This window comes from Anabrus simplex, chromosome 2 (genome assembly GCF_040414725.1).
Source record: "Anabrus simplex isolate iqAnaSimp1 chromosome 2, ASM4041472v1, whole genome shotgun sequence".
Classification (NCBI taxonomy): domain Eukaryota; kingdom Metazoa; phylum Arthropoda; class Insecta; order Orthoptera; family Tettigoniidae; genus Anabrus; species Anabrus simplex.
This window is the reverse complement of record NC_090266.1, coordinates 349,530,264-349,550,881: the sequence shown is the minus strand read 5'-3', so window position 1 is coordinate 349,550,881 and position 20,618 is coordinate 349,530,264.

Here is a 20,618-nt window from a genome sequence, read left to right as displayed (position 1 = left end):
TGTTAAGTGAGATATCTAAGTAATGACGTAGTCGGAGATAATGAAGTAATTAATAGTAGTAGTAGTAAGGTAGACGTAAGAAGTGTTCTGTTAAAGTGATGTAAGTACTTGTGATACCGAGAATATACTGTAAGCAGTGAGGTAGTCGATGATGGAAATTGTGATATGAAGAAGGTAAGTGAAGGTACTATCAGATCTTATAACAGCCGTTGGGTAAGTCACTGTGAGTAAATAAAATGATAGCGGTACCGATCATAAGTAAAGATAATTGTAAGTTTCAGACATGCCTTGTTGTACCAGAACTTGTGTATTCAGTTGTTTTAGGAGCTGACTTGGTTGCAAATCATGGAAGTAGAGTAGACTTTAATTTAGGTAGTGTGTGTTTGTTCTGGGAGTAATCTAGCAAAGAAGTACGTGTTAATTATGATGGTCTGAGGTAAGTGTGTTGGTGACGTGTGTTCTTTGAAATATATGAGAGGTAAGTGAAGTTGTTCCTAGTGAGAGGAAATGTGTTGAAGTGTGTCACGTGTCTATAACGACCAGTATCCGCGGGATAGTCGGTATGAGGCAGTGACGTGAGGTAATTTGAGTGAATTACAGTAGGAGTAATTGTGTGCGATGTTAGGTAAGCATCGAGAGGTATTTAGTGGTAAGTGAGGAAGAACACGTATATGAACATAAATTGGTAGTACATGACCATTCATCGTTTGTGGGAGGTAAGTACCCCATTCAACTTAAAAATGCTAGTGAAGTCTAAGAACAAATAAACATTATGCTGGATTACGGAATAATTGAACCATCTTGTAGCTATGGTATTGAACATTTAATTATTGTTGCCAAGAAGGATGTGATTTATTGATATGTAAGTCAATGAGGGCTAAATTGATTCGTTTGAGTGACAGAGTGCTACTCAGAGTTCCATTTCATCATCTGCGGGAATATGTGAAAGTTATATTTTTTTATCAGGGGTATTTCACAATTGTGAACCGTATCGGGAAGTGTGCATATTCTTATAAATTCAGGAAGGGGATATTGTCGGTATTTGTAGTATTATATATGTAAAGAAGTATTTCACGTGAGATTTGTTGAAATAAGAGTAAGATGAATAAATTTTTGTAAGAAACTGGCAAAATAAAATTAACATACATGAATTAGCGTGTGAACCAAGTGTCGTATTGGTGCATTGGAAGAATAAGTGCTACATTGTCATGTTCTGTGTGACAAAACTGAGAACAGGACATTGGACAGTTATCTGCGATAACCATATGCGAGAAAAGTTCTCATATAAGTGATATTTCACAAAATATTTTGATATGTTAAAAAAAAAGGAGAAGAATGTTGTATATTGATTGAAATTATTTGTGTGTGTTAAATTAAGGGCTATGCTCTTGTGAATTGTATGAGAATGGGACACTGGACAGTTAACTGCGATGACAATGTGCGAGAAGAATTCTCATATATGTGATGTATTATAAAATGTATGGATGCTGAAAAATAAAATTATTGTTGTATACTCATTTAAAGTGTTTATCTGTGTCAGTGTGATATATATAATTTTGTTCATAAATCAATCGATTCTTTGTTCTTCGATTTATTTATGAGGGAGGCGAATTGTAACGGTTCAAATCCCGTTACAAGATGATATCTGTATTTTTATTATTGTATGATTTTATCTGTATTTTATTATTATTATTATTATTATTATTATTATTATTATTATTATTATTATTATTATTATTATTATTATTATGTCAGTATTATTATTATGTTATCTGTGATATTGTACTATTATTGTAATTATCCGTTTTATTCAATTTTGCAATTGCCTGTTGCTTGCAAGATTGCACTTAGATGTATGCATATATACGTATGTGTATATTATCATTAAACACCTGTACAGTGAGAATTGTTGTATACATCAGAGATTGGAAGTGACGTTGTTATATTGCGACACCACTGGCGATTCTGCCAAGTCATCGCTACTCCATGGCTATGTCATTGTATTTATTTAGATATGCGCGCACGAAGTCGATCGCCGCGGGGCTATTTCACCACCGTGCGTAATATCTGTCGCGTAGGTGGGAGTAGGTCATTGTTATTTCTGGAGATTACGTAGTTGTGTCAACCAACGTCTATATAAGGTAGCTCCATATTGTAGCGTCAGTCATTACTTATACGGATGCAGTACAGTGAAGTAGTCTACTAGATCAAGAGGCCTTAAGTGGTCAGCCAACCAGTGTGAACGAGAGATGGTGAAGACTCAGTGAGCCATTATTGGTCATTGAGAGAGTGAGACCAAATGGTTGGTCCGTCACTTAGTGGAAGACGCGGACGCAAGGCTTACCAAGGAGTCAGAGAGGGCAACCCTGGACCTACCAAGAGGTCATACCATATTGACTTACAAAGAAGTCAGATGATATGGAGAAGAAGCAGTCGCAAGGATGTATCACCACGTTAGGCGTGACACATCTACAGTAAACACCAGAGCAATGGATTACGTCGTAATTACACTCAAAGTGTTGAAGGTACAGTCAAGTGAATCAGTGAGGGAAATATTTCGTATAAATTGTTAAATGTCCGGTCAAGAAGAATTCAAATTCATGCCTAGTTTCTGTCAGTTGCAATGTCATAATTTCATATTCTCATCTGTTTTATCGCAACAAGACTCACTATTTTTTTATATATTATTTAAAGAATATATATTGTTCTATCAAACGAATTCATAGTTTCATTTCATTGACAGTAAAATATCCTAACCTCAAAATTAATGGGGAAACCGAACGCCAATCTCCTTTTCCCAGAACTTGTATGGTATGTTGTCAAAAGTAAGCTTATTACCCCACACCCTAGAGATAGTCAAGAGTCTCATTCTATTATTGCTGTACTGAGTGACAGCTGGCGCCCTTCAAATAACGTATGTGTAAGTAAGCAGGTAACAAGTAAGTGTCAGTACAGGGTTCGACGAGTGTGTATTTTATTTAATGAATGTTCATTTTCATATTTTCCATTATAAATGCAGATATTCAGATTTTCAATTAAATGCAGAGTTTTATATAAGTTTCAAAATTCAGTCAGACATTTAGGAAGTTCTCAGTACGTTTAGTAGCAGTTAATCTGTAAATGGTTTTCAATATTGTAAACACGCATATACTTTCGTATGTCAGTCTGTATATATTCACTGACGTCGATTTTTAGCGATCGAGAAATGGTGGGTCTGATATTGTAATCAGTACTCCCCACACCGACTTTGACTGGCAGTAGGAAAGGGTTCCTTCTCCATCTCCTGTGTAACTGTCATTAGTAAGGGAGGCCTACAATTGTAATGAATAGTTCCCTTCTCGATTTGACTTGCAGAAGGCAAGTGAGCATGCAGTTTTGTTTAAAACTCCCCTACCCGATTGTGTTTGGCAGTAGGCAAGGGTGCCCGCCCTTATAAAGAAATGTCTTAATCTAAAATGTGACTGGCATTAGGCATAGTGGCCTTCAATTTTGATGGAAACTCACCAACTTGGTGTGACTGGCAGTAAGCTGGCTGGAAGTAGGAAAATGGGCCTGGCATTATAATGATAACTGCACAACTCAGTTTCGAGTGATAGTAGGGTAATTGCCTGCCATTATAATAAAAACTGTAATCTGTCTGGAAGTAGGAAAGGGGGCTGCCATTTTAACGAAAACTCCCCAAATCGATTCTGTCCGCGTAGTAGGCAATGGGGCCTGCAATTATAATGTAAACTTCCCAACTCGATTGTGAATGGCAGTAGGCAAGTGAGCCTGCAGTTATATCACAAATCTGTAACAAACACTTTACATTGGAAACAACGTACGGGGACCTCCCCATGCTCTTTCTCGGATAACGCTAAGAGACATGCAATTTTAAAACAATCTTATTTACTGCATGTACACTATTTACTTCGATATTCGAATACAATGTAGAATACCGTAGCGAAGCACGGGTACATTCGCTAGTTAAAGAATAAATTCAGATGGCAAGTTCCAATTTTTCAATTTTAAAGGAAATGTTTGAGATTTAACTTCAATGTTGTAATGTTATCGATATGAATCATGAACTTTCTTTCAAGTTAATAATTTAATAATGTGGAAATTAAATAATTGAATTAATTTTCATACAAGATGGAATGTTAGAAGATACAGGTTCATTTCAAAATCAATGAATTCATTATTTTAAATTAAGCCAGCGCTGACTGATATGAGATGTTATGAATAATGATTGATTTTAAACACCGATGAAGGAATTCTAAGATAATTTGAGTTCTCTATTCTTTCATTCATGAGTAATTTCATAAATTTACTTAGATTTACTTAGTTATTAAGATACTTTTCATGCGATTTATTTAGAGTCTTGCGATGATGAATAATTTATTTGGAAATTCGATAGGATGGAGACGTTCATCAGTATTTATCGCGTGCAGTCCCTGTCTTCTCTTGGAATTCACGTTTATTTAAACAATTTTTTACGAACAATTACCCTGAGACAACATTCGGCTTCCGGGAAATTTTTACTGGGTCGTACCTTGACGCGGAAAGGGCGCATGGGTAACGAGGGATATAGGTCTAATTTAGGTTTGTTGTCGTGTAAATATTTTATTTTATTCCTTTGTGTGTGATAACGTAGCTAGATGCAAAGCCAGGGTATTGATACATAAGGATCTGCTGCCTTATGGTGTTGAGTGGGAACTCACCTTGATGTATTGGGTTAGTTAAAGCCAAGATTTGCATGTTTAACTGTGAGCATGAATTTCACGGCAAGGGGCAGAGGAACACATCAACGTTGAAACAAGCAGGGTTATCGAATTTGAAGGCCGGGCTTTCCCACAACTGTGCACTTGATTTGAACTGGGGACTCAGGGACAAAGAGATATAATAGACGGATGATACTCCGTAAATTCTGATAGAGATTTGATACACGGAAGAGTTTCCCGTGGATGAAATTGACTTGATAAGTGGTCTGGCACGTGTGCCTTGATGTGCATCAGAATAGAATGATTTCCGTTTGTATTATGAAGAGGCCCACTGAGCCGTGAAAGTATGCCAGCCTTGAGAGGAGCGGAATGTTTAAAGTCCTATTACCCCGAGACAGTCGCCCGTTGTGTGTTAACTCAGGCCGAGCTAGAAGGGCCTGCTGACATGGAAGTGAAACGACCTTGCCTCCACCCCGTTGCCTTGAGGAGGTCATTGGCACAGCATAAGCAGAGTAAAAGGGAGGATTCCATCCCTTGTGAAGACTACAACATGTGAAGTATTTTTATTTACCTTGACTTGTAATTATTTTCAGATGCTGCAGAGTTTGTTTGTCTAACTGTATAATATTTTTGTGTTATTCTTATTTGTTCACTTGTCATGTGTTTTGCTAGATTATGCAGTAGTACGTACGCTCCTTAGTATTTTCGGGTTCAAGTCCCATCCTTGCCTGTGATTCGCGATCACACTTAACTTCTGTGATTTATTTTGGGGCCATCCGATTGTCGTGCAGTTATATTTATGTTTACGTGTAATTATATCCCGTATGTGAGGAAATTGATGTTAGATTTAATTTACAAGGCTGCGAGGTATTTCTGTTCCTAACATCATAAGATATAAACGTTGTGCATAGTCCTTACGAAAAATAACCTGTTCAAACTTACCGCAAAACCTAATAAGCTAAAGCAATGGCAACGCGGACTCCGTAAAGCTTAACATTTCGTTGCCACTTAAGACTTAAATGTTTTAATTGTGTAATGTACATCTATGTGTTACCTGTGATTTTCTTTCATCTTTTCCGTTTGTGCTTTTTATACCTTAAATCTATGCATTTTATCTCGTCCCTCATTTACTCACACAACGACGTTTCCTGTCCTGTTAGATCTCTAAGATCCCCTTTAATTCATTCTAACTATGAACCAGCCACGCGCTCTCTGAAGAAGTAGCCAGGTGAAGAAAAGACAGGAAAGATAGGAAAGTTTCCCTTCTCTCTACCCACCATTTCGATTTATTTTTCCACGTGTCTATCGGGTACAGCTGCTAAATAATATACTTAGCGGCATGATGAGGTTTCGAAAATTGTGCACCAAGAGCTGGAACTCAGGTCGGTTCTTATGGATGAGGAAATTCCATATTATGAGCACCGACCATCTTTTGTGATCGAAAATGCAAGGTTCAAGCTGTATTAGAATCGATCTCAGCAGACAGACAGGACCATGAGATCAAAAAGGCCGGATATTTTTCTTATTGACGAACATCACAGGAAGAGTGAACTGCCGGATGTGACTCTCTCTTCAGATCACAATATCCAAGCTTATGTCCAGAAAATTGAAAAGTACACTGATCTCGCAGCAGGAGGTTGAAAGCTGTGAGAAGTGGACTTTAGTCTACTCCGCCACAGGACTTGTTCAGAATAAGCTACAGCAAACTTGCAGGAACTGGACATCGCTCATACACTTCCACAAATGCAAGAGGCTATCATTCTGAACACGTGCCGCATGAGAAGTTCTTTCCTATCACAGAGTACAGGTCGGAAGAACACACAATAGTTCATCACCTGATCGGTGAAACACAATGACGAGTGGAATGTGAATAATAGTAATAATAATAATAATAATAATAACAATAATAATAATAATAATAATAATAATAATAATAATAATAATAATGCATACATACATACATACATACATACATACACACATACATGCATGCATATACACATACATCAAATTATAGACCGTTATGCATTTCAACGTTCCGTCTGCAAGCATCTGTGAATTCACTAAACGTCGCAACCATCCTCTATTTGCAAGTAGTGCTGTGGCATCATTTAGTTCTATACCTCTTATCTTTAAATCGTTAGAAACTGAGCCTACCATCATCGTCTTGGTATCCCCCTACTTATCTTACCCTCCCTAATAGAGTTCATAATTCTCCTAGGTAAACTATCCCCTTCCATTCGCCTCAAATGATCCCACCACCGAAGCCGGTGTATGCGTACAGCTTCATCCATCGAGTTCATTCTTAACTTAGCCTTTATCGCTTCATTCCATGTACCCTCCTACCATTGTTACCACCTGTATCTACCAGCAATCATACTCTCAACTTCATGTCAGTTACTTCTAATTTATGAATAAGATATCCTGAGTCAACGCAGCTTTCGCTCTCGTAAAGCAAAGTTGATCTGAAAACAGACTGATGTAAAGATAGTTTCGTCTGGGAGCTGAAATCCTTCTTAGAGAATACACTTGATCGCAACTGCGATCTCACTGCATTAGCTTTACTGCACCTTGATTCAATCTTCATTACTATATTACCATCCTGGGAGAAGGGACATTCTAAATACTTGAAATTAACTACCTATTCCAAAAGACAATCAATTCTCTTGGATTTCTTAACTACTGACATCAATTTAGTCATTCGAAAGGCCAATTATCATATCTTACTCATTGCACCTATTTTCAAGTTCCAAGATATTAGAATGCAGACTTTCAACACAATCTGCCATTAAGACCAAGTCGTCAGCATAGGCCAGACTGCTTACTACATTTCCACCTAACTGAATCCCTCCCTGCCACTTTATACCCTTCAGCAGATGATCCATGAAAACTACAAACAACAAAGGTGAAATATTACAGCCTTTTCTAACCCCTGTAAGTACGCTGAAACCAGTATTCATTCTACCATCAATTCTCACTGCAGCCCAATTGCCAACCTAAATGCCTGTGATTGATTTTAATAATCTTCCCTTAATCCCATAGTCCCCTTGTATGACGAACACTTTTTCTCTCTGTACCCTGCCGTATGCTTTCTCTAGATCCACGAAACATATGCATAACTGTCCACTCCTCTCGTAGCATGTTTCAATTACCTGGCACATACTGAAAATCTGATACTGACAGCCCCTCTGTGGTCTGAAACCACACTGGTTTCAATCCAACTTCCTCTCAACCACCGTTCGCACTCTCCCTTCCAAGATGCATGAATATTTTGCCTGGTATACTAATCAGTGAGATACCTCGATAGTTTTTGCAATCCTTCCTGTTCACTTGCATATAGATAGGTGCAATTACTGCTTTTGTCCAATCTGAAGTTACCTCACCAACACTCCATGCTACTTGTATTATTCTATGAAGCAATTTTAACACTGCCTTACCACTATACTTCACCATTTCAGGTCAGATTTCATCTATTCCTGTTGCTTTATGAAATGGAGTTTATTTACCATCCTTTACACTTCTTCAAGCATAATTTCAACAACATAATTCTCCTCCTCCCCATGTGCCACCATGAAGATGTCCTTTTACGTTGAGAAGATTTCAAAATATTCACTCAACTTGTCCAGTGATTCCCTGGGATCTATTATGAGTTCAAATGAATTACCCAAAACACTGTTCATTTCCATTTTCCCTCCCTTCCTAAGATTATTTTTACTGTCTAGAAAGGTTTCCCTACTGCCTGATCTAGCCTTCCCAGGTTATTACCAAAATCATTCCATGACTTGTTCTTGGATTCAACAACTATTTGCTTCGTTCTGTTTTTTTCCATCTACGTACAATTCCTTGTCTGCATGAGCCCTTATTTTGGAGCTGTTTCTGTTAAGCCCTATATCCATGTACTTCTGTCTAATTTCCTCGTCCTGGAGATTTTCTACCCTTATTCGTTTGCAGACAGATTTCACTTATTCTGTCCTAGGCCTAGAGGTACTTAGTTCACAATACATCAGATAGTGGCCTATATCATCGAAAAATACCCGGAAAACCCGTAGATTCCTAACAGATTTCCTGAATTCGAAATCAGTCAAGATATAATCTATTACGGATCTGGTACCTCCATCCTCCCATGTGTAGCGGTGAATAGCCTTATGCTTGAAGAATGCATTCGTAACTACTAAACAAATACTAATAATAATAGTGTTATTTGTTTTACGTTCCACTAACTACTCTTTTTTACGGTTTTCGGAGACGCCGAGGTGCCGGAATTTAGTCCCGCAGGAGTTCTTTTACGTGCCAGTAAATCAACCAACACGAGGATGACGTATTTGAGCACCTTCAAATACCACCGGACTGAGCCAGGATCGAACCTGCCAAGTTGGGGTCAGAAGGCCAGCGCCTCAACCGTCTGAGCCACTCAGCCCGGCTAAACAAATACTAGCACTGATATCCAGCAGACGCTTCCCATTCCTATTAGCTTCCATATCTTCTCCACATTTACCAATCTCAATTTCGTATCCTTCAGTTCTATTTCCAACTCTCGCATTGAAATCACCCATTAGCACTATCCTATCCTTACTGTTGACTCTGACTACGATGTCACTCAATGCTTCATAAAACTTGTCAATTTCATCCTTATCTGCACCTTCACATGGTGAATACACTGAGACAATTCTCGTCCTAATTCCTCCAACTGCCAAATCTACCCACATCATTCACTCGCCTACGTGCCTGACAAAAACTATATTGCATGCAATAGTATTCCTGATGAACAGTCCTACCCCAGACTCTGCCCTTCCCTTTTTAACACCTGCCAAGTACACTTTATAATATACTATCTCGTCCTTGCTATGTACCCTTACCCAAATATCACTTACTCCTAGCACATACAGATGCATCCTCTTTGCTGACTCTCCCAGTTCTACTTTCTTTCTTCCACAGGTCCCATTAATATTGATAGCTCATCTTCGAATTCCGTTTCATTCGCCAAGTTGATTCCAAGGAGTCCCTCGCCTGTCAAATGGCAGTGGGATCCCGTTAATCCCACAGGTCCGAGATTTTCCTAAAACGTTCTGAGCTCGGTAAATTAGTGAAGCAGGATGCTACTCTACTTACACATATTTCAAGTGAGGATCTCTCCTCTAACGGGTTTGGGACCACGGTGGATTGTATAGTCCTAGCCGCCTGAGCACAAGGTTGGCCATGAGCCAGAATATGTCCAAGATACCCACTCCCATTCCGTAGCAACTGGTATCCCGCTTCTCAAGACCACTTACTAGGCCACTCAGCCATTGCCCATGGTTCACGATCTAGGATGTGACTACAATAACCCACACCATGGACCATATAATAATAATAATAATAATAATAATAATAATAATAATAATAATAATAATAATAATAATAATAATAATAATAATAATAATAATAATAATAATAATAATAATAATAATAATAATAATAATAATAATAATAATAATAATAATCAGCATCATCATCATCATAATCATCATGAAACAGTAACGGCGAACGCTATTGATATTGTGAATGGTTCCAGTCTCGTAGCTTTCAGCTGGCATTCGGCAATAGTGTTTACGAACCCCATTGTCGGCTCAAAAGAGCAAGATTTGCTGGGCATGTGATCAGGATGGATATGCAGAGAATGACTAAAAGAGTATGGGAGACAATGGGTAGGACGAGAGGAAAGGCGAGAACCAAGTGGGTTGTCGAACTCCGGAAGGAATGGCCTGGAAGGGGATCGCGGTGGAGGGGACAGAGAACTGAATTAGTAAATATGTCAGTGCTCATTGAGAGGGAAAGGTACAGGAATAGGATACAGAAGCACCAGTTGGGGAAGAAAAGAAGATACTGAAAATTTCAGCAGGAGAACGGGAGAGAGGGAGAGGGAGAGGGAGAGGATAGGGATGTTCTGGGAGGAGAAAAGAAAAACCCAAACCATGACAAAGCTTCACGTAATCATAAAGAGGCCGAAACGAAATATAAGAAGAAGAATGTTAAGTATTCAGCGCGAAGGCTGGTTAACTCCTCATTAGTTCCGTCATCAGCTGTCGTAGATGGCCTAGCCGTCATTGAAGAGGCATACTGGGGGAATGGAGACTGAGGTTCTGTAGTTGCCCGTTGCGTTCCTCACCAAGCCAGAAGTTGCTACTGAACATCAGTCAACCAAGACCACTGAAATGCTTGCACCAACCGATCCTGTGACTCGTATTTTCACACCATTTGTAACAAGGACTGGCTGCGTAAGGAATGCTGTTATTAGCATCGATTATACCTCAGAAAATTTCGTATTGTGAAAGTCAAGAATGAGACTGAGACGGGTAAATGAAAGTAACAAATTTGATCTAGCCCATACCAGAAGCCACAGTGCACTGTAAACGCCAGGTCTCACCAGTAAAGGTACATAATACTAATATTATCCCTTAAATGTGCGACTAACTATTTCCTTAAATTATTACTCCTTCCATTCCGAAAGTAATGCATGGTCATCAAGAAAGGAAATTTTTAAAATAAAATATATATATCTAAATTCGAAGTCAAAATATGATTACATTTTGATGCATTTAAATACTGTGAAGTGGATCACGAATGTCAGAGGAGAACAACAGTTTATATAACACAGTGGTGAAGAGGCAGGAAATAGGCCTACTGAGGTCTTGAAATACGAACAGAATCTATTGCACGCGCAGGAAAGATCTTTATTCCAAAGGTGCCCAGAATGTTTAAAGCGATCGTGTGATATTTCCAGTCGCACTAAAATAATTGGTATTCAATTTTATATTCATTAAACAACATATTTTATTAGAGAACAGTGAAACAAGTTTCGAGGAACAAGTCACAGGAGAATTATAAGAGGCCAGATTAAAAATGGAAATATAGTTGACCATAAAAAGCATGTTTAACAAATGATAGTCAACAACATTCATTTTATTGTACCGAGTTCCTTGAAAGAGACTTAATATTTTTCAGAAAGGTGAAAAGGGAACGTGACAAAGAAACCAGCCTCAGATGCCAAAACCTAACAAGAACACTAATAATATATCACAATAACACCGGCAGCAGTACCTCTAGACTCAAAGGGGAAGGAGACGTGGTCCAATACCGCATTTTAGAATTCCATAGAATGTATCACAATAAAAATGAGATCCACTAACAATTAAAAAAGTGTACGAAGTTGAGGGTGGATCTATTTCTAACATCTAGAATAAATCAGTATCTGAAGGTTACAGAAGATAATCCAGTGCAATTGCCTACTTGGAGCTCTACACAGACAGATGAATATTTGTAACCCCGTGGAGTGAGAAACTAGGTAGGACATTGGTTATGGGAAAGCATTGGTTCAGTACCTCGACAACTAGACTAAGCTACACAGTGGCTTTAACCTCGAACCTCACATACACAAAACTGTTGGAGACAACCGTTCCGAAGCAGGTTTGTAATATTCATAGTCCTATCCTACAGGTGATTAACATTTCACAAATAACTGCATATTTTACCCCATCGTGTGTATCTATTAGACCCTAATACTAATAATAAGTTGTCTAAGCATTTAGCTTCGTTGGTAACCTTTGAGTACAGTAGTTCTTGCAAATTTCGTTTCTGTTGTGCTTAGTAGTGACATACGGTACGGTACCGGTATCGTAATTAGGATACGTCTGAAAGTAGTTTAAAAATTACTGTAGTGTACCGTACAGTAGTATACGAGTAATATCCTATTAGAATTTAGTGTGCTTATTTTATTATTGTAAAATATTTGTGTAGTACTGGTGTAGTAGAGGTATCCGTAGAAACTCTTACTAAAATATTGTTGAAATTAGGATAGGCTAAATTGCAGTTTGGAATTGTGTAGTTCTTGTGTATTACTTTCGATATTCAGTAATAAACAGCAGTTTTTATCCTGTTAGGGGTTGTAGGATTAAAAAAATAGAGCACGACTAAGTAGTATTGTAGTGTAGTCGTATATTAATTACCTTATTGTTGTGTACTATCCCAGACAATATATCCCTCCGTTCATTTATTTTTTTGCAAATAAGTTACTTTATTTTTTTTAATTTATAATTTTTCCCCCGTAAAGAATGGCTAAGGAGCGCGAGTGTACTTATTGTGGGTGTGGTGAGGCATTGAGGGGTATGAGGGAGGAGTTGGAAAGTTTGAGGGAGATAATTAGGATTCTCACACAAGACAGGAAGGAAGATAGGACTCCCTCAAACACTGTACAGGTTACAGTAGGTGTACAAGAGGGAGGAGAAGGAAAGGGAGGAGTTGTAGAAGACAGGTGGTCTAATGTTCTAAGGGGAAAGAGATTGCAGGCCAAGGGCTCTATTCAGGATCAGAATTCAGGACAGGTGTCTGTGCGAAATCGGTACGAGTCATTCCAGGTAGAACAACAGAGGGAAGATGAGGGACAGGGAACTGTTGCTGAGATGCATGGAAGTAGGAGGAAGGGAAAAGGTAGGAAAGGGAAATGTAGAGTAGAGGATAGGAAAAGACGGGTGGAACAGGGTCATGGGAAGGAGAAAAGGGAGGAGGAAGTAGCTTCTGCAGTTATCAGGAAAGATAGGGCTGACCAGGAGGGGAGGGGATCAAATGAGGTGGGTAGGGTTGAGGCTCTGGTCATGGGGGATTCCATCGTTAGACACGTGGGGAAAGTGTGTGGAGGAAAGGGAACCAGGGTAGAATGTTATCCAGGAATTAGGTTGAGGCAGATGTTGAGGAAAGTAGAAGAGAGGGAGGAGGGGAAGGAGAAGGTGGTAGTGTTTCACGTTGGTACCAACAACGTAAGGCAAGCTGATATAAGTACCAACATAGTTGGAGATGTGTGGCATCTGGTAAATGCAGCACGGGTGAAGTTTAAGAAAGCGGAGATTGTTATTAGTGGAATACTGTGTAGGAGGGATACTGACTGGGGGGTGATTGGGGATTTAAATGAGACTATGGAGTGGGTATGTGGGAAACTAGGAGTGAAATTTCTAGATCCTAATGGGTGGGTAGGAGATAGGGATCTGCGCTCGGATGGCCTTCATTTAAACCGCAGTGGTACGTATAAGTTAGGAAATTTGTTTGGAAGGGTAATAGGGAGGTACATTCAGGGAAACGGGATGGCCTAGGGAGCGGTGATAAGGGAACAGGGAACTGGAAATCAAGTAGGGATGACATAAAATTGTTAGTGCTGAACTGTAGAAGTATTGTAAAGAAAGGAATAGAATTAAGTAATTTAATAGATATATATTTACCAGATATTGTAATAGGAGTTGAATCATGGCTGAGAAATGATATAATGGATGCAGAAATTTTCTCACGACAGTGGAGTGTGTATCGTAGAGATAGGATAGGAAAGGTGGGAGGGGGAGTTTTCATTCTGGTGAAAGAAGAATTTGTAAGCTACGAAAAAGTTAACGATGAGACACATGAAATTCTATGTGTAAGGCTCATTTCTAAAGATAATAGGCAACTTGATATATTTGGAGTGTACAGATCGGGAAAGGGTAGCACTGATGCGGATTCGGAATTTTTTGATAGAATAGTCAGCTATGTGGGAAACGACATGGAAAGAAATGTGATTGTAGCGGGAGATCTGAATTTGCCAGATGTCAATTGGGAAGGAAATGCGAACGACGGGAAGCATGACCAACAAATGGCAAATAAGTTAATATGGGAAGGACAGCTGATTCAGAAAGTGATGGAACCAACCAGAGGGAAAAATATCCTGGATGTCGTGCTGATAAAACCAGATGAGCTCTATAGGGAAACTGAAGTAATAGATGGTATTAGTGATCATGAGGCTGTTTCTGTGGTAGTTAAAAATAAATGCGATAGAAAGGAAGGTCTTAAAAGTAGGACTGTTAGGCAGTACCATATGGCTGATAAAGCAGGTATGAGGCAGTTTCTAAAAAGTAACTATAATCGGTGGAAAACGGTAAATAAAAATGTAAACAGACTCTGGGATGGGTTTAAAGAAATTGTTGAGGAATACGAAAACAGGTTTGTACCTTTAAGGGTGGTAAGGAATGGTAAAGACCCACCTTATTATAATAGAGAAATAAAGAGACTAAGAAGGAGGTGCAGACTGGAAAGAAATAGAGTTAGAAATGGCTGTGGAAGTAAGGAGAAATTGAAGGAACTTACAAAAAAATTAAATCTAGCAAAGAAGGCAGCTAAGGATAACATGATGGCAAGCATAATTGGCAGTCATACAAATTTCAGTGAAAAATGGAAGGGTATGTATAGGTATTTTAAGGCAGAAACAGGTTCCAAGAAGGACATTCCAGGAATAATTAATGAACAAGGGGAGTGTGTATGTGAGGATCTTCAAAAGGCAGAAGTATTCAGTCAGCAGTATGTAAAGATTGTTGGTTACAAGGATAATGTCGAGATAGAGGAAGAGACTAAGGCCAAAGAAGTCATTAAATTTACATATGATAACAATGATATTTACAATAAGATACAAAAGTTGAAAACTAGAAAAGCGGCTGGAATTGATCAGATTTCTGGGGATATACTAAAGACAATGGGTTGGAATGTAGTACCATATCTGAAGTACTTATTTGATTATTGTTTGGTCGAAGGAGCTATACCAGATGAATGGAGAGTTGCTATAGTATCCCCTGTGTATAAAGGAAAGGGTGATAGACATAAAGCTGAAAATTACAGGCCAGTAAGTTTGACATGCATTGTATGTAAGCTTTGGGAAGGCATTCTTTCTGATTATATTAGGCATGTTTGTGAAATTAATAACTGGTTCGATAGAAGGCAATTCGGTTTTAATAAAGGTTATTCCACTGAAGCTCAACTTGTAGGATTCCAGCAAGATATAGCAGATATCTTGGATTCTGGAGGTCAAATGGACTGTATCGCGATTGACATGTCTAAAGCATTTGATAGGGTGGATCATGTGAGACTACTGGCAAAAATGAGTGCAATTGGACTAGACAAAAGAGTGACTGAATGGGTTGCTATATTTCTAGAAAATAGATCTAGAGAGTTAGAGTAGGTGAAGCTTTGTCTGACCCTGTAATAGTTGAGAGGGGAGTTCCTCAGGGCAGTGTTATCGGACCTTTATGTTTTCTTATATATATAAATGATATGAGTAGAGGAGTGGAATCGGAGGTAAGGCTTTTTGCGGATGATGTTATTCTCTATAGAGTGATAAATAAGTTACAAGATTGTGAGCAACTGCAACGTGACCTCGAAAATGTTGTGAGATGGACAGCAGGAAATGGTCTGTTGATAAACGGGGCTAAAAGTCAGGTTGAGAGTTTCACAAATAGGAAAAGTCCTCTCAGTTTTAATTACTGCGTTGATGGGGTGAAAATTCCTTTTGGGGATTATTGTAAGTATCTAGGTGTTAATACAAGGAAAGATCTTCACTGGGGTAATCACATAAATGGGATTGTAAATAAAGGGTACCGATCTCTACACATGGTTATGAGGGTGTTTAGGGGTTGTAGTAAGGATGTAAAGGAGAGGGCATATAAGTCTCTGGTAAGACCCCAACTAGAGTATGGTTCCAGTGTATGGGACCCTCACCAGGATTACCTGATTCAAGAACTGGAAAAAATCCAAAGAAAAGCAACTCGATTTGTTCTGGGTGATTTCCGACAAAAGAGTAGCGTTACAAAAATGTTGCAATGTTTGGGTTGGGAAGAATTGAGAGAAAGAAGAAGAGCTGCTCGACTAAGTGGTATGTTCCGAGCTGTCAGCGGAGAGATGGCGTGGAATGACATTAGTAGACGAATAGGTTTGAATGGCGTTTATAAAAGTAGGAAAGATCACGATATGAAGATAAAGTTGGAATTCAAGAGGACAAACTGGGGCAAATATTCATTTATAGGAAGGGGAGTTAGGGATTGGAATAACTTACCAAGGGAAATGTTCAATAAATCTCCAATTTCTTTGAAATCACTTCGGAAAAGGCTAGGAAAGCAACAGATAGGGAATCTGCCACCTGGGCGACTGCCCTAAATGCAGATCAGTATTGATTGATTGATTGATTGATGATCGACTTCAGTACAGTTATAATGAAGGTTTATTTCCCCCTTCTTCCAAAACAATCGGAAATAAATAAATATTGGAGTGATGCGCAAACAAGGAAATACAGGAGTTTGTGTGATCACTTCACCGAATTACTGCGCCAGTCAGCTAATAACATATAATTTGTATTTTCACTAGTTTATAAGTTACCAACTGGTAAAAAACAGCCGACGAACCCACTTTAAAACAATAGACCTGGACTGTGCCAAGAAAAAAGGAACTAGCGATAACTTATGCTGCTGAAGTGAAAGACCGATACTAGAGTGGGTGTACATTCAACAGTCATTGTGATGCCAGCCGTGAAATGGTGAACACATTGCTCAATTTTTAGAGGGATTTCATAGTTTAGAATATGAGGCTAGTTATCAAAACTTTAGCTTACGTAAGTGGCCTAGGTTTGTGCTGGACAATGGAAAGAGGCAGCGACATAACGTATCGTCATTACGCCTCAATATACCGCTAAATGACAAAGTTGAGGGGATACATACTGACTCGCAGCATATGCATCATTCAGAACGAAAATTCGTTGATATAGTTCATGTACTACTGAACCTTAGATGAGTGAATATTTCTGCTCAGAGTTCTAATCTGAAATATTATCACATAGCGGTTTTTATAGGCGCAAAGACGATATCAGGCTATGGGGTGGAATTAGACCAGAGTTGTAGATTTAGCGAAGAAAATCGTCCAACACTTAGTATTGTTCGGTGGTAGACGAAAGAAGGTGCGAGACAAATGTCATAACAGATTTGAAAGAACCTGAGGAGATGGTATAGCTATTCCATTGAAATACAAAGCGGAGATGACGCCAATGTTGAAGTGATATATGAGTTGTAAGTAGTTGACCATTACACTACACACTAATTCAGCGTTAGAGGATGTCCATGTTCAAGAATGCTTTGAGGTAAACAACGTTTTAGAGCCCTCACTGCTTAAGTTTAAAGTATAGGGTTACGTCAACGTAGAATTTTTAAACTCTTACTACTTACAAATTAGGCACATAATTGGTAACATACCATTTTAGAGCACTCTAGGTAACCTCGCAGTCGGCTAGAGTCAACTCTAATATCGTATAGACCAGGAAAGTAAACCATCCACACATGGGAAAAAAGGTTGTTCATTACTGTTGTGCTAGCTGCTCCTGAAGAGATCTCCTGCAAGGTGAAAATAAACGCACACTTTTGCCAACTTACGAAGCACAAATAACAATACTCATCTCTCAGGAAAATGTATAGCAAGCAAGTAGATTCTTCTTTGCACATAAAAAAGCAAAGCATTTTAGTGTAAAACACGCACGGGTTCCAGATCAAACAGTATATAAAGCATGACTGGTTTTAAATTCCGGAAATGCATAAAGGATGCCAAAGTATTCAAATATTCTATCGATGATTATTACCTGACGTAGCAAAGAACAGATTACTGATGGATCTGAAATTTATATGGTAATGTTTATCTGCACGCAGTTAAGCGTATAAAGGCATAGAGGCTGTAATCTAATGCTAGGGTCTGAGGTGAAATTGAGGGTGGACTTTGGAAATAATCGAAAAGAGGTTTATTCAGTTTACGCGGAATTATGTCTGGAATTTAATATTAATTAATCATAGATAGGAAGGAATAAGGTATCGTATAAATCTTCTGGAGATTCTAGTGGAGTCTTGGGAAGGGGGAAATAATATTTTTGAACTACGCTGTATAAGATGTATAGCATTTTACTAAATAAATTTCCGTGTGCAATTGAATTTGAATTGATGGCAGTGTATTCCACATAAACCGAGCAAGTGGCCGTGTGGTTAGAGTTGTGCAGCTGTGAGCTTGCATTCTGGAGATAGTGGGTTCTAACCCCACTCTCGACAGCCCTGAATATGGTTTTCCCTGGTTTACTATTTTCACACCAGGGCTGAATCATAATTAAGGCGATGGCTGCTTTCTTTCCGCTCCTAGCACTTTCCAATCTGATCGTTGCCATAAGACTTATCTGCGTCGGAGCGACCTAAAGCAAATTATAAATATGTGACATATATTGTTATATATATATATATATATTCCGCATAAATTAACCAAAAACAGAATATTTCATATGATGACGTAAATCGCACACGAGAAATTACAACTGGAAATGTATATAGAGTTAAAATACGCGAGTGTCATTCGCGATTATGATCTTCCGTGTCGATGAATGTGAGAGATATTCTTTAATAATCGCCCTAGAGAAAAATAATAGGACAAAATCTGAGTACCATTCTTGGTGTCAGAATTACCAACTGCAGTTATATATTGATTCAATTAAGGTTATCAAAACTATTAGCGTGTTAATTTTATTATTTTCAAAAACTGCTAGAGTTACTATAATTTGTTATATTGGATGCCATTTCCTTTCAGTTTTGGCTCAGTTAATTTATAGCTGTTAGTTTCTTCAGTCTGTAATAAATTAGTTTCGAAATGCTGAAGAACCTAACAGTTATAAACTTAAAGTTACTATTGTTCTAATACTGACATCATGAGTTCAACAAAGCATACATTAATATAGAAGCTGATTCAAGTTGTTGCAAATGCTGTTTTCGTCATAGATTCTCCAAATGTGTAACTATAGACGTCATGATCATCAGCCCTGTGTAATTAAATTATGTGAATTTTTCCTGAGAAATTCTGACGATTTTCCACCTGTGTTGATGTGTGTACGGTATTTATAACCGGAGCTAAGATTTGGAAGAGAGTGGCCATGATCTATACTTTAGAAGTCATCTGGAAATTTAACAGGTGTTGACGTTCAAAATAACTTCCAGGATAGCAGAGAGTAGGATTTTTACTCACTTCTCTACTCATTCACCGTGCAACATTTTGTGGGTGAACAAGCACACTTGTAATGGCGAAGGATTCAGTAAACAGGAGCTTGCAATCGATCAATTTATGAAACATATGCGCACGACATGTTAAGATATCATTACTTATGTGTGGTTTAGGCTCATTTTCTTCGTTTCCAAGTTTCCTAGAATACTCAATTACTCGATGCTATCCAAATTAGGGCCTTTGTTTAAACTAAGTATAGCCGGAGTGAAGGTGCCTGCCGACAGCTAAGAATTGAACCGGCAGTATTCCTTATAATTAATGACTTTATTTAGTTATAATCAGATACTGGTACGATGTACTCCATTTCACACTGTCTGTGTAACAATATAAAACATTAATAATAGGACAACAAAGAATGATACTTAACACAAAGGGACTTAATATAAACAAATTCGTTAGAAATTAATACAAAAATGAAGTAAATAACAGGGGGGATAAACAAATGTAATAATGTCCGTGTCACCAGTAATGTTGTGGCCAGGTGGTCAACTGAGAATCGAGAGCTTACTCCTTTAGTATACGAATCAGATTGGTTCTTAAGAGATCATAGGGTATGAAGATGTCATTTTCATGCAGGACGTCTTTTGCTGTGGGAAGGCGATAGAATACGGAGAGTCCCTAGAATATTAGGCGCACACGGGGCGTATGATATAGTGTACTATTTCGTATCCTACGTATATGGTCATGAGACGGGAAATGATGGAACAAAGATTCTGCATTTAAGCGTACCATTAACAATGCTGTAAAGAAAGAAGAGATCAGTGTTTTACTCAGGTCCATGATGTTGAATTATGACAGAATTTGCTTGGTACTATACTGTCTCAGGTCGGGGTGACGGGCTTTCATATTGTCACATTATACGCAAGGAATGAGAATACGGGACTAATTTTTTGACATATATGACGGCAGCTGAAAACCACTTGGGGGAGGGCAAAGATCAATGATAGCAAGAAAATAAGTGCAGAAGTATAATTTAAGAACTTTGAAGTCACCTCATGGCTACCCATGGAACAGGATTTAACTTGGTCT